The 12,978-nt window shown below is 45.3% G+C and overlaps 1 protein-coding gene across 2 annotated transcripts in view; it reads left to right on the top strand.

The window, feature by feature from the left end:
• Positions 1-216: 216 nt before the first annotated feature.
• The window catches only part of LOC121596944 (arrestin domain-containing protein 3-like), a 35,132-nt gene continuing 22,370 nt past the window's right edge, over positions 217-12,978 (top strand). Inside the window, exons 1-2 of one of the 2 annotated variants that reach the window (XM_041922343.1) lie at positions 217-1,041; positions 1,476-1,550. The gene's annotated coding sequence lies outside the window, so the exon portion shown is untranslated. The remainder of the gene's footprint in view (positions 1,042-1,475; positions 1,551-12,978) is intronic. The other variant, XM_041922344.1, reaches the window with a different exon arrangement.

Genomic DNA, 12,978 nt, shown 5'->3' on the forward strand with positions numbered 1-12,978 from the left:
CAACCACAGTATGCGCTGAAATATCGTGGACGAGAATATCGAAGCGGACGCCTGGTGGTTCATAAATATTTTATTTTTTATTTTTATTGTATTTTTTTTAAGTATAAAAATAAATTCTTGTAAATTTTAGGTTTTTGTGGTTATTGTAATTTAATAGAAACAAATTATAAATTGTAAATTGTATTGTAATAGAAACAAAATACGAAACTCTACCGCCTCCGTCTCGGTTTGCAAACGTTGCTTCTCCGAAGCGGACACGAAGCTTAACCGAACGTTTCCGACCGTTTGAACGACGTCATCACCCGTGGCTTTCCGTGGCAGGGCTTGCCTGAAGTATACAATCAGCGAAGCGACACGCTGCCAAGCACATCAGTTAACATTCGTTCGCGCGACGGTGCGCACACGGGCAGACGAACGCGCGCACAAGATTGCCTTCTTTGCGAGCCCTTGCGAGGTGTGTCACCGTTGCTGTGGCGTCGTTGTGTTTTTACGCGGTAAATGCAAAATACGCCTGCTTTACGCCAGTGTCTTTAGTGCGCCAAAAATAAAAAAGAGAGAAGAAAAAAAAAGATCCCATTACGCACACGCGTGCACAAAAGGATACACGCTGTTTGCGGATTGTGGTTAGTGTCATAATTTTACGCTCTTACCCATCGGCGAGAAGCAAGGGACACGAGGGGGGATTTCAGGCACTTTCCCGCTCGTGGTGAATCGTTAATTGGTGCTTAATTGTGCGCGTCATCACTTGGGCGTTGGGCCTCTGGGTGTGCTCTGCCCCTTGTTCTGTGTGTGTGTGTGTATGTGCATGTTGCAGGAGTGCAAGGAAAGGTAGAAGAGAAGGGGGTGGGGGACAAAAATCCCCTGCGGATATTGCCGGCGCCTTCGAGCGATAATCCACACTGGTAAAACACACGAAGCCCGACAGGCAGAGGCAGAGCCGAGCGCATCGTAAGCGCAGGTGTTTGTTCAGTGTTTTAGAAGAGTTTTTGGATTTTATCACCGTCACAGCGCATCGCTCGTCATCGGTTAGGAACTTTTTCGGTAAGTCTGGGGCTGGGCGAAGACGTGTGGTTCAGCGGGAGGGGTGCATGCAAAATGAGAAGGGAAACAAATGGATGTAAATTTAAAATTTGTCACTTAAAACATGGCTCACAGGCTGTACACAGGCGGGAATGCACGAAGAGCGATGTTTTATTGCACCAAAACTTGTTTCCCTATGGGGGGGGGCTTGCAGGATGGTGGCTTTTAAGAATGTGGTCAAAGTCATTCATTAAAGGCAAAGTTGGGCCGGTAGCAATTTGCTAAACTTGTTACAGTCGATTTAATGACTACAATTTTGCTGCTTTGAGTGGATTGTATGACAGTTTTAGGTGATTCAATTTACATTTTTAATGTTTATTAAATAAGCTAAACTTTATCATGAATTTCTTTTTTATTTTACAAAACAAATCAATTTTTTTTCTTTCTTTTTATAGAGACATTGAGCCAATTGACCTCATTCGCCTCTTGAATCAAGAAAATCGTTCAATAATATCACTTAGCGCTTGAAGGTATGCAAAATTTCCCTTTTCTCTTTTCTATGTTCTGATTATCCATACTTTTGCATAGATTTAGGCGCTTCGCAATAAAAATAGGTTCTTAAAAGCTTTCACTGTACGTACCGTTGTCTATGAAGTATTTATTACATTTTACATCGAAAAACATGCCTAAAAAAGCACCCCAAAACACCTTGCGTCAATGCAGTCAATCAAAGCCTACATTGGTATTGTTATAATAACACCACCCTAAACTGTTTATCAGCAATGGCAAGTAGATTGGTTCCAAAATTAGCTCCTCGCATTAGCGCAATGTAAGCAAATCAAATTCAATCGCACCATACAACCAAAACTAGTCCGCACCGCAGCGTCACACAAATATTTCCATAAATTTGCGCTCGCTCGCTCGCCCGGCCCCAAAATATTTTGCCCTAAACATTCCCGTGCCACATTCTTCATTTATGACAATTTTATTTTCTCCCCCCAACAATTCCACAATTTCACGTTCGCAGTCATCGCCGAATCATTGCAAGCTTCGACGGCATGGCACCGGCGCGGCACGGCTGTAAGAATGGCTCGCGCGAACGGGCACAGGCAAATTTACATAATTTTGAGTCGCTCTCGGCTCGGCTCCATCACCGCGCGCTGACAGCTATCTGTTTGCGCTGGCAAAAGGCAATTTGGGAAATACAGGGCAGCGGGTTTGCCTTGCCCGCCCGATTGTGCAAATTTGTGTGAAATATCATTTTCTTCGCAACATTCCGATCCACGTGCTTGCCGTGAGATTCCACCAACGTGAACACCAAGCAACAATAGCAAAAAAAAAAGCAATACAGTGTGTCCCCATTTTCCTACTGGTGTGTGTGTGTGTGTGTGAGTGTGTCTTCCCGTTTTGCTACTAGACACCGTTGTCCCCTCCGTGCGCGTGGAGTTCTCTTGGAATTGGAAAGCCAAACAGCAGCAGTAGCAGCAGCCAGTAGCAGCTTCATCATAAACTTTTCGTCTTTTCGGCCCAAAACGAACGCAAAAAGTGAAGAACATTCCCGGTTTTGCCAATCCAATCACTTCTGCCACAGCTGAATCGCATTGTGTTGCCACAGCTACACCCTGTTCGGGAGGGACGCTGGAGAACGATTTCGATCTGTTTCCTTGCGAGAAGCAAACAAAATCGGCCCAACGCCGGTGCCGCATGGGTGAAGTCATCCGTTGACCTTCAGCGGTCCGCGCGCACCCCTGTCGCAGGCTTTCGCGCGGCCCATCCATTACCATGTCAACTCGCTTCCCGAGCACGCGGATGGATGGTGCTTGTTTGGAAGAAAATGTATGCTCGCGTTAGCCATTCTTCTCCCGGCACGCGCGCCCGGGATGTGTTGTTCAGATTCGGATGCGTTTTCAACCAGGCAACGATGGATGTGTGCCGACCGGTGTTCTGAGTATCATGATTGGTCCAGCTGCCGCGTGTGGGGCCCATCCGATGTGCATTTGCCAGTGTTCGTGTTGTGGGAATTTAATTAAATTTGCTATTCCATGCTCAACGTGTGCACACAACGAATGGAGAAGCAAATAGTTAAAATAAAAAATAAACCGCATTCACTCTGCTAAAGAAAACACATTTTTACATAATGCAATGCATTTTTTTAACGCGATGCCATTATGGTTGGGGTGTACTGTACCGCTCCCATGCGAGATGCAGTACTGGCGCTGAAGCAATAAAAAGCGCCCGCACACTCAAGTGGTGCAATAAATGTTTGCTTCAAAGCCCGGCCTTTCTTACAGCGGTACAGCTTAAGGGCAATAAACATACACATACACAAACGAAACAAAACAATAGCAACTGCAACAACTGCAACCGAGCGGGTGCGCTTTTGTGCCAGCTTACAACAGGCGAGAGCGAGTCCAAATTCAATTTGAACCATTCGCCTTCATGTACTTCACTCGAAACCGTCTAGCGCTGTTGCTAGTGCGGAGAATGGAATTTTCTGATTAACTGTTGCACGCAAAAGGCTCACATACAGTGAGAAAGAGATAGAGAGAGAGGTAAAGAGAGAGAGAGAGAGAGAGAGAGAGAGAGAGAGAGTAAGGGAGTAGCTTTTATGCTGAAGTTTGTGGGCGTATGTGTGAGCCTTTGACTTTATGGAGTCAGATTGCAATTCAATTGAAGCGTCACATTCGTACTGCTTTCATTTTCATGAGGTTTTACCAACCCCGTTTTAGCGAACTTCCCCGAAGTGATGCAACAAAAAACGAGGAAACTTTACCTCAACAACAAACAACAACACAGCAACAGAACCACCCGCATACAAACAGTAATATATAATTACATTCAGCGTACAGTGGTGGTGGTGATGGTTGGCAGCACCTACCCTTACAAAGTTGCAAACGTACCTCCCGGCTTTGGAAGCTGACAGGGCAGACCGGGGAGCTTTTAAATGCAGTATCACGCATGCATTGCATTCATATATTAATTCTTTAAAAGGATGGAATGGGAGTTGACGGGAAGGCGGTACAGTGAAAGGGCGAGTGTAGTCGGGCGGTGCTATCACTAAAACTATTCTACCCCCACTGAAGCTTTCAACACAACATTTCGAAATGGATGATTTCGTTTTACTGAAGCATTTATCTGCCCAGCGTGTGGAAAAAGGTTATCTGATGTGAAGCGATAAGCGCGAAAGACGGTGGAGCTCGGGTGGACACGCTTAGCTGTAGTTGAAAGATATTCCAAATGGGTAAACTTATTCAATGTAATAAAGATATACCATAGCGCTCAATTTTAACATCATTTGCATACTTTTAGGCAAATTAATTTGCGCCAAAATGTATGCAACCATGCAATTACACTCTTGGCACCATTAGCAGCGTTAAAAGATTGCTGATAAGTTTACTAATTCAGGCGCGTTCAGATCGTTGTACTTTATTTTCGCCAAAATGTATGCAATCCTCATAGCAGCTTATCACTATCTGCACTGTTTTAGCAATCAAAGTAAAATATGACTCACAGACTTATCAACTTTTCATTAGACTTCTAGCGTTGATTACCTACTCTTAATCACTCTCTTCGTTTCGCAATTAATACATCGCCTGATGGTATGCAATCCTCAAAGTCCAATTACACCAACAGCATCCCCTGTACAATCATACCCTTTTTCATCACATTCGTTGCTTATTCGATGCGATAAAGGTCAGCGTCCGTTACATTATTCATCAACGCAATTTGTTCTTATTATCAATCTGATTGCTTTATCTTCGCATCTTATTTAAGTTGCACACTTTTCGGTGAACTGTTTACACTTCCTCCACCTTTTCCACCCCTAAATGACTGCTATCTTCATTACACAATTACGTTGTCAGCACATTTTAAACCGAAACCTCACCCCATTCAGCGATACAGATTTCGTAATGCATTATTTATGATCGCACTTTGGTTCGGTATTGTGCAAGCGCCGTACTTTGTTTCCCCTTTTTTAGCTCTTCAACAAAAACCTTTTGCTGTAAAACCACAAAAACCCTCGTTCTTGTCCTTTTTCTTTAGCATCGATACCAGTGCTCAGTGAGGTGTTTTTTTCTAAATCTAAAATTCAGATACAATCACCCAACAGGTACGCATTAACGCAAAACCCCGCTTCCCGTGCTACACCGGCTCACGCCGGTACGAATGCCCGTGGCAAGCAGCGGCACACAGGCAGGTGCGGAGGGATCGTGCTTTACGCCAGCAGTCGAAGTTGCGTCAAAAGCAATCGCAATAAAATGCATTAAATATGAAATAGAGCCACACTTCTTGCCCCGGTTTGGTTGCCCCCTACCCGGGGCGATAGGAAAACCGAGCAGCATGCTCATAAAATGAAAGGCTTCAAATAAACGGAACGTGATGTGTACATGGAGAAACATTACCGTTGCGTCTACCAACCGAGCGGGTACGAGCTACCGTTTGCTTTGCCACCGATGGTTACTAGCTCGACGGTACGCGCTTACTAGGCGCCCGCTCGCAGCCATCTTACGCTTCCCGGTGGATTAATTCCGCCTTCTTGCGTGATTGCATCACGTCGCGCAATTTATGGGAACGTGTTAAGTGTGTATGCATATGGAATGGCGCACTAAAGTCGGCTTCTCTCTTCTCGTTACACACACATCCACACGGTGAAGAAAAGCTGTGCTTTTGAAAGAGCAAAAAATTAACCAGTTTCACCCAAGGTTGATTGGGGCAAAAAATAAAAGTGTCGCAAAAAAAAGACAAAACGATCTTAACAAACAAAGCAGCATAATGCAACAAAGCATTCTCGGGGAATACATATCGATTGGAAAGCAGACAAAGTAGGACATCCCCAAGCTCAACCCCGTCGCTTAAAAAACACGGAACTTAGACTCGATTGAAAAACTCCACCGTTTTTGGGGCTGCTTAAGCATCCACAGCTTCCCCATTTCTGCCTGTTCAATGTTTTCATTGCCTTTCTTCTGCTGGGGAGCCCGGGGAGAATTGGCTACGCTCCACCCAAAAAATGGGCAATCGAGCAGAAATGATGCCACCCGGGCAATGCGGTGTCCCGAACTGAACCCACCAAAAACCCTGTAAGCCGTCCGTCGGGTGGGCCAAAGTCCACCGAAGCCCACCAGTGCCCCGTTCTCTTCCCGGGAATCGAACGGTGTGGCCAACACAAAACAGAAGGAAGAAATGACAGGAACCTGGAAAAAAGAGTGCCGAGCGCTCCTTTTTTTTCCTGCCAGTGCCAGTGGGAAATCTTAATCCACTGCTTTTTGGTGCTTTCTACTACAGGGCATATACACACAGAGAGAAAAGCACAATTTATCTACACAACTTTTAGGACAGCTGAACCAAAAAAAGGGGAGGAGATGGCCAAAACTCTCCGCTGTAACGGTGAAAAACGACACGAAACAGACAAGTGGTTGCGATTTTATTTTTGCTTCACCACCATATCCATGGAGTACTTTCCACTTGTTATTGGTGTGGTACAATCAAAGCTGCTTTTGGGTAGCGAGGTAGCGCAGGCAAAGTGCAAAAAATAAGTTCCACTGTTTTCGTTTCCCTCTTTTTGTGCTTTCCTGCTTATCGGGTAGCTGAGAAGAACAACAACAAAAAAGGCTCGTCATGAACCCAAAATTGAGAGCAATAAAACGGTAAACCATTGATGTTGGATAGGTTGTTTTTTCGGCATTGTGTGGAAGCTTTTGGGGGAACGCCTTTGTGCCCGATAGTGAAAGTAAAACTTCAACATCAGAACACAACCCACACAGCGGCACAATATGCTGCGATACGTGTTTTAAGCGAAGGCGAGAAAGAGAAATCCGTTCAAGGACACTTAACGGAACAAAAAGCAGTCAATTCTTGGGAGAATTATACCAGGAACCAAAAGTTGAATGCTAACGCCTGCCTCATCCCCTGCCGTTAATGTGAAGGGCAAATGGGGCTGGAGCGCCGGAGAACGGCACATGTACACATTAGTAAACAAAACAATAAATCACCTGATTAGAAATTCAATTAAAGGTCAGAGTCAGGCGGGTAGAACCGTAGAATGAGAACAAAAAAAAAGATGGGCTTCCTCAGGCGCTCCAACACACATACACACATACACCTACACACTAAAGACCCATTTCAGTGCACACCCCGGCGGGATACCGTTCGATCCGTTGTCTTATCTGTGTCGGAGGCTGAGGGTGGCGTAATTGGTGGCCCTATCTGTCTGCTGCCAGACCGTGATTCGTGACAGGGGAACGAACCTTGAGTGATTTGACATTTGAAGGCTACCGGGGATTGATGTGGATGCGAAAGCACTGTTGCAGTGCGGGGGTTTGGCTGACGTGGGAAATCGGTACGCATGTGTAATTTCCATGCAAGCAAATGCTGCCACATTAACTCGATCTCGCATATTCAGCTCATTTGATTGATTTATCGCATGCCAATTGCTGCCACTTTGCCCATTTATTGATCAAGGTCGTGTGAAGTAAATTAAATTACAGTATGTTTGAGTGTGCGTGGTTTTTTTTATTTGATTGATAGAAACAGAAAAAAGCGCCTTAATTTATGTAAAATGTTTTTTGTTTCTTATTATTTGTTTTATTAAAATGTAAAAAAAGTTAAATCATCAAATCATTAAGAATAAATAAAACAAACAACGTTTTAAAATATTAGAACCTAAGAAATAATCAAAATTATTACTTATCGCAAAAACAACACTAACACGAATCTTTCTAAAACAATATGGTCCTGAAAAACTATACCTTAAACAAGCCCCTTAATGTATGCAATCACCATAACTTTGTTGTTTGTTGCGTCCGCTTACTAAGATTTTTTTCTTCCGATTTACGATATCTATTGCAATCAAAGTTATTGCATACATTTGGGGGCTTTTAGCACAGTGCACTCTATCTTCTTCGAAATGGCACAATAATTAACACCATTTCTGTCCAAATCGACCGTGATGGCCAACGCACCAGGGCAAACAATAAAAGCAGCGCTATCGAATATTGATAAACACAAATCGCGCGAAATAAAAGAAAACGTGTGTCCTCCACTCCTTCACACCATTCCACTTCACGCAAAGCAAAAGAGTGTGTATGTGTGTGTTCTTCAAACTTCTTCAAACTTGTTCTTCAATTCTTAACGTACTTCGCACCAACTTTACCGGTTGGTTCCAGCTTTTGTTTGACTGCTCTACCGCAAAAGCTCCACCGCTTCACGCACGCACTTCACGCCCTGGGGCGCAAATGGTTCGTTTCCGAAATTGATACGGTTATTGCGCTTTCCACTTTGCGAACTTGCCTGCGCGTGCTGCTCTTATGTAGGTGTATGCGTTTGTGTATCGCATCATGCGAAACGAACTTTTATTTGGGATCCTTTTAGTTCTGCTCACAATCTAACGGGAGCACCCGTTTTTGTGTTGGAGTTTGGCCTGATCGCACATGCATGCATCCCTGGTGCGACCGACCATCTGTAAACGTGATTCTCACGCACGCAAATCGAAACGGCCATCGTGGTATGAGGGGCAGAAAGTTCGACCGTCCTATAATCTTCCAAACCCAACCTGCACGATGCTTGTTGCGTTTTCTTCTCCGTTTTCCTTGGCACAATAGTTCTCGTGGGACTGTTTGACGGTGTGAAAGTTGCGTTTTGCTTGCCTTCATTTTGACCGCTTCGTCTTGCTTGATTTGATGCGCTTTGAAGTGATTTAAATATTTCAAGAGATTTTTTGCCCGCAGTACTTCATGTCGAGGAGCGAAATAAATGGTTTATTGGAGTTTTTATTCTTTTAAATAAAACAAATATTCAAATGACGTGAAACAACCATGAATGAAATGACATTGTTTAGACGGGTTTGATTACGTTTGCTAGTTTTATTTTAGTCCTACGTTGTGTTATAAATTACAAAGTTTTAGTGAAGTTAATGAAAAGGGCTGAACAAATCCGTGGTGTTTAATTGTTGCGCACAAGTACGACTTTCTCGTCTCGAGTTCACGAAGCGTCTATCTTCTCCTTACAAAAAAAATGGTAGTGATGAGCGTCACAGCGGAATCGATCATTCCGTGCGGATCGGAGCTGCATCCCTCACTGAGCTGTCAAAATATGACCCAAGCAGCAAATTCTCCTAAACAAAATGTATGATAAATTCAAATACAAACATGGCGCCCCTCTAAATTTAGGATAAATTTACCCTTCAATTGGCAAAATACAAATCTTTGAAGTTGGTCTGGTATAACTGCCTTTCTGCGTACGCACTTTAACTACTCGTACAACCTGATCTGGCCCTACAAAAGTCTTCTCGATCCTTCCCATTGGCCATTCACAAACTGGCACATTATCCTCCTTCAAAAGAACTACCTGTCCCTCTTCAACTCTTTTAACAGGCGATACACGTTGCCCATAATTATGTAGTTCACTTAAATATTCTCGCTGCCATCGCTTCCAGTGCAGCTGGATCAATCGCTGAAGCTGTTCATAACGACGCAGACGATTTTCAGGTTGATTGGAGACATCCTTCTCGGGTAACGCCGTCAGGGGTGCCCCAATCAAGAAATGCCCTGGCGTAAGGACATTCATTTCCGATGGGTCTTCGGATAGTGGCGTCAAAGGACGACTGTTTAGCTGCGCCTCGATCTGCGTTAATACCGTTGTCATCTCAGGAAAAGAAAGTCTCTGGTTGCCCAGCACCTTCCGCAGGATACGCTTAGCAGACTTTACGGCCGCCTCCCACAAACCACCGAAGTTCGGAGCATGTGGCGGGATGAAGTGCCACTCGATGTCATCTTGGAGAGCTGCATTCTGGATACACTGTTGATTCTCTGGTTCGTTCAGGAGTTCATACAACTCCTTCAGCTCACTGCTGGCGCCACGAAAGTTGAGCCCATTATCCGAGTAGACCTTGGATGGAAGACCACGCCGGGAAACAAACCGACGAAACGCTGCCATAAACGCTGCCGTCGATAAGTCCTCCACCAACTCCAGATGTATTGCTTTCACAGAAAAGCAAACGAAGACTGCCATGTAGCTCTTTTGCGCCGCCGCCCGCCGATGCACCGGTCGCAAATAGAATGGTCCACAGTAGTCCATGCCAACCACTGAGAACGGTCGAGAAGGAGCAGCGCGCGGTTCCGGTAGTTGTCCTGAAGGTTGTGTCACTGTCGTGGGTGCCGCTTTGAAACAAATAACACAGCTTCTGCAAACGCCGTTCACCACGCTCCTCCCGTTGATTGGCCAAAATTCCCGTCTCATAGCTGCCAACGTTGCTCTCGGACCACCATGCATAGCTCGAAGGTGGTACACACGTGCCAGTAACTTCGTCAGATGTGCGCTGCCAGGCAGAATCAGAGGATGCTTCTCCGCATAAGGAATTGCTAGTTGTGACAAACGTCCACCAACCCGCAACAATCCTTCTTTATCCAGAAATGCTCCCAATTTCTTCAATTTAGAGCTCGGTGGGATGACACGCCCACTCGCTAGCTCCTTTATCTCCGCTACGAAGTGTTCTTGTTGAAGCATCTTCACTAAAACCATCTTAGCTGCAACGATTTCAAACATAGTTAGACACTTACTTGGATACACTTCGCCGGACTTTCTGCATCCTTTTACAAATCTGAGGCAGTAGGCTGTCACTTTGAGGCATCTCCAAAACTGCGAAAACCTCTCAGCCCATTCCTCAGTCTTTTCGCTGCTAACTGCTACCAAGACCTTTCGCTTCCTTTCAAGGTCGCCTTCGTCAGGGGGATCCAACGGCATCGACTTTCTCCACTTGTCCTCTGAAGACATCAACCAAGAAGGACCGTTGAACCACGAAACTGATACTATCATTTCAGTCGGAAGCGCCCCACGAGAAACGATGTCCGCCGGATTCTCACTGCCTCTGACGTGTAGCCATGTATAGCCCTTTCCATTTTCCTGTACCGCCGAGACGCGGTTTGCCACAAATGTAGCCCACGTGTAAGAAGGTGATCGCAGCCACTGCAAAACAATTGTGGAATCCGTCCACATGAAGGTTTCAGCCTCCTCCATCTTGAGCGCTCTGCCGATACACTTTCTCAAGTTCGTAGCTAATACTGCTCCACACAGCTCTAGTCTGGCCAGACTAATTTTCTTCAAAGGGGCGGGTCTGGATTTCGCTGCTACTAGCTCCACTTTGACGTTACCATCGCCGTCCATTGATCGAAGGTAAACACAGGCACCATACGCCGCCTCTGAAGCATCGGAAAAACAATGAAATTGGACACTCACCGGATTGCTGATAACCACATGCCGCGCAAATTTGATTTCCTTCAAACGGGGTAGCTGATCCTGGAACTGGTTCCACAAAAGTTCCATTTGCGTCGGTATTGGTTCGTCCCAATCGTTGGTAGCTATCCACAAAGCCTGCATTTGGATCTTCGCCCATGCGGTAACTGGTGCTAGAAGGCCAAGAGGGTCGAACAATCTAGCCACCATGGAGTACACGCGTCGCCGGGTCCATGGCTCATCAGATACAGGAATGCTGGCCTCAACAAACAATTCGTCATCTTGGGGTTGCCAGGCTATTCCCAAGGTTTTTACCGGCTCCTCAGAGCTCAGCTTCACTACATTTGCACGTGGCCAATCATCAGATGCCACTTGTGCCAGAACAGCAGATGAATTAGAATTCCATTTTTGCATATGGAATCCTCCTTTCGCCATGAGTTTTAACAATTCATCAACCAGCTGCCGTGCTTCTTCTTCATTGTCGTCTCCTCCCAAGAAATCGTCCACATAAAAATCTTGTAGCAACGCTTGCTGAGCTCTAGGGTAGGCGTCCCCCTCGTCAATTGCCAGCTGCTTTAAAACCCTGGTTGCTAAGAATGACGATGGAGTCAGACCAAAGGTAACACGCTGTAGCTCATACACTTCTATCGGCAATGCTGGATCCTCGCGCCATAATATACGCTGGTAACGCGTATGCTTCGGATCTACTTTTACCTGTAGATACATTTGTTTAATATCCGCCACCAATACAAATGCTTTCATACGAAATCGTAACAATATGTCCAATAATGAATCCTGAATGACAGGCCCTTTCAGTAAGGCTTCATTAAGCGAAACACCATTCGATGTTTTGGCGGAACCATCGAAAATTGGCCTTACCTTCGTGGTGGTGCTAGCTCTTTTGATAACCGGATGATGAGGAAGATAGAAACTCTGCTGACGGTCATCACCGGTTTCGTCGATAGTTACTTTCTTCAAAAAACCTTGATTAATGTAGTCGGCAATCACTGCAGCATAATCTCGTCCCAACGACGGATCCCTTTTCAAACGCCGCTCCAACTGCAGAAACCTTTTGGTCGCACACTGCTTCGACTCGCCTAATGGCTCACGCTCGCCAATCTTAAAAGGCAGATTAACTACATACCTGCCTTCGTCGTCACGATGATGAAATTGTACAAAACTCTCCTCACAATCCTTCTCCTGCAGCGAAAATCGAGGTTTGTCTGGTAGCTCCTCAATGGTCCAAAAACGCTCCAAACATTCCGTCAAATTTTCCAACGACGGCTCAGCGGTGACAAGGTGACATGCGGCTTGCTGGTTCTTCGGAAAACTTGTTCTGCCAGACGCAACCCACCCAAACACAGTCTTCACGAAACACGGGTGATCACTACTTGCTGGAACAATTTTACACTCGTGCTGAATAATGTCCACAAAATACTCCGCACCCAGTAACAGATCGATCGGTCCCTTCTTGTAAAAATTAGGATCTGCTAACACCATGTTACCCGGCAACCTTTTCACATCAAAACGCATATCACCACAAGGCTGATTTTCCGTAATATGTTCGAGCACTACAAAATCAACTTGTTCCATGAACGTTCTTCCTTCCGATGATACTAACGCCTTTGCCATTTGGGTATTTTGCACACCGATCTTTCCTATACCAGTAACTGTTACCGAACCGCGCACTTTGGGCAAACACAACCGTCGACAAAGATCTGCTGTCATGAT

This window comes from Anopheles merus, chromosome 3R, assembly GCF_017562075.2.
Source record: "Anopheles merus strain MAF chromosome 3R, AmerM5.1, whole genome shotgun sequence".
In the NCBI taxonomy this organism is placed as follows: domain Eukaryota; kingdom Metazoa; phylum Arthropoda; class Insecta; order Diptera; family Culicidae; genus Anopheles; species Anopheles merus.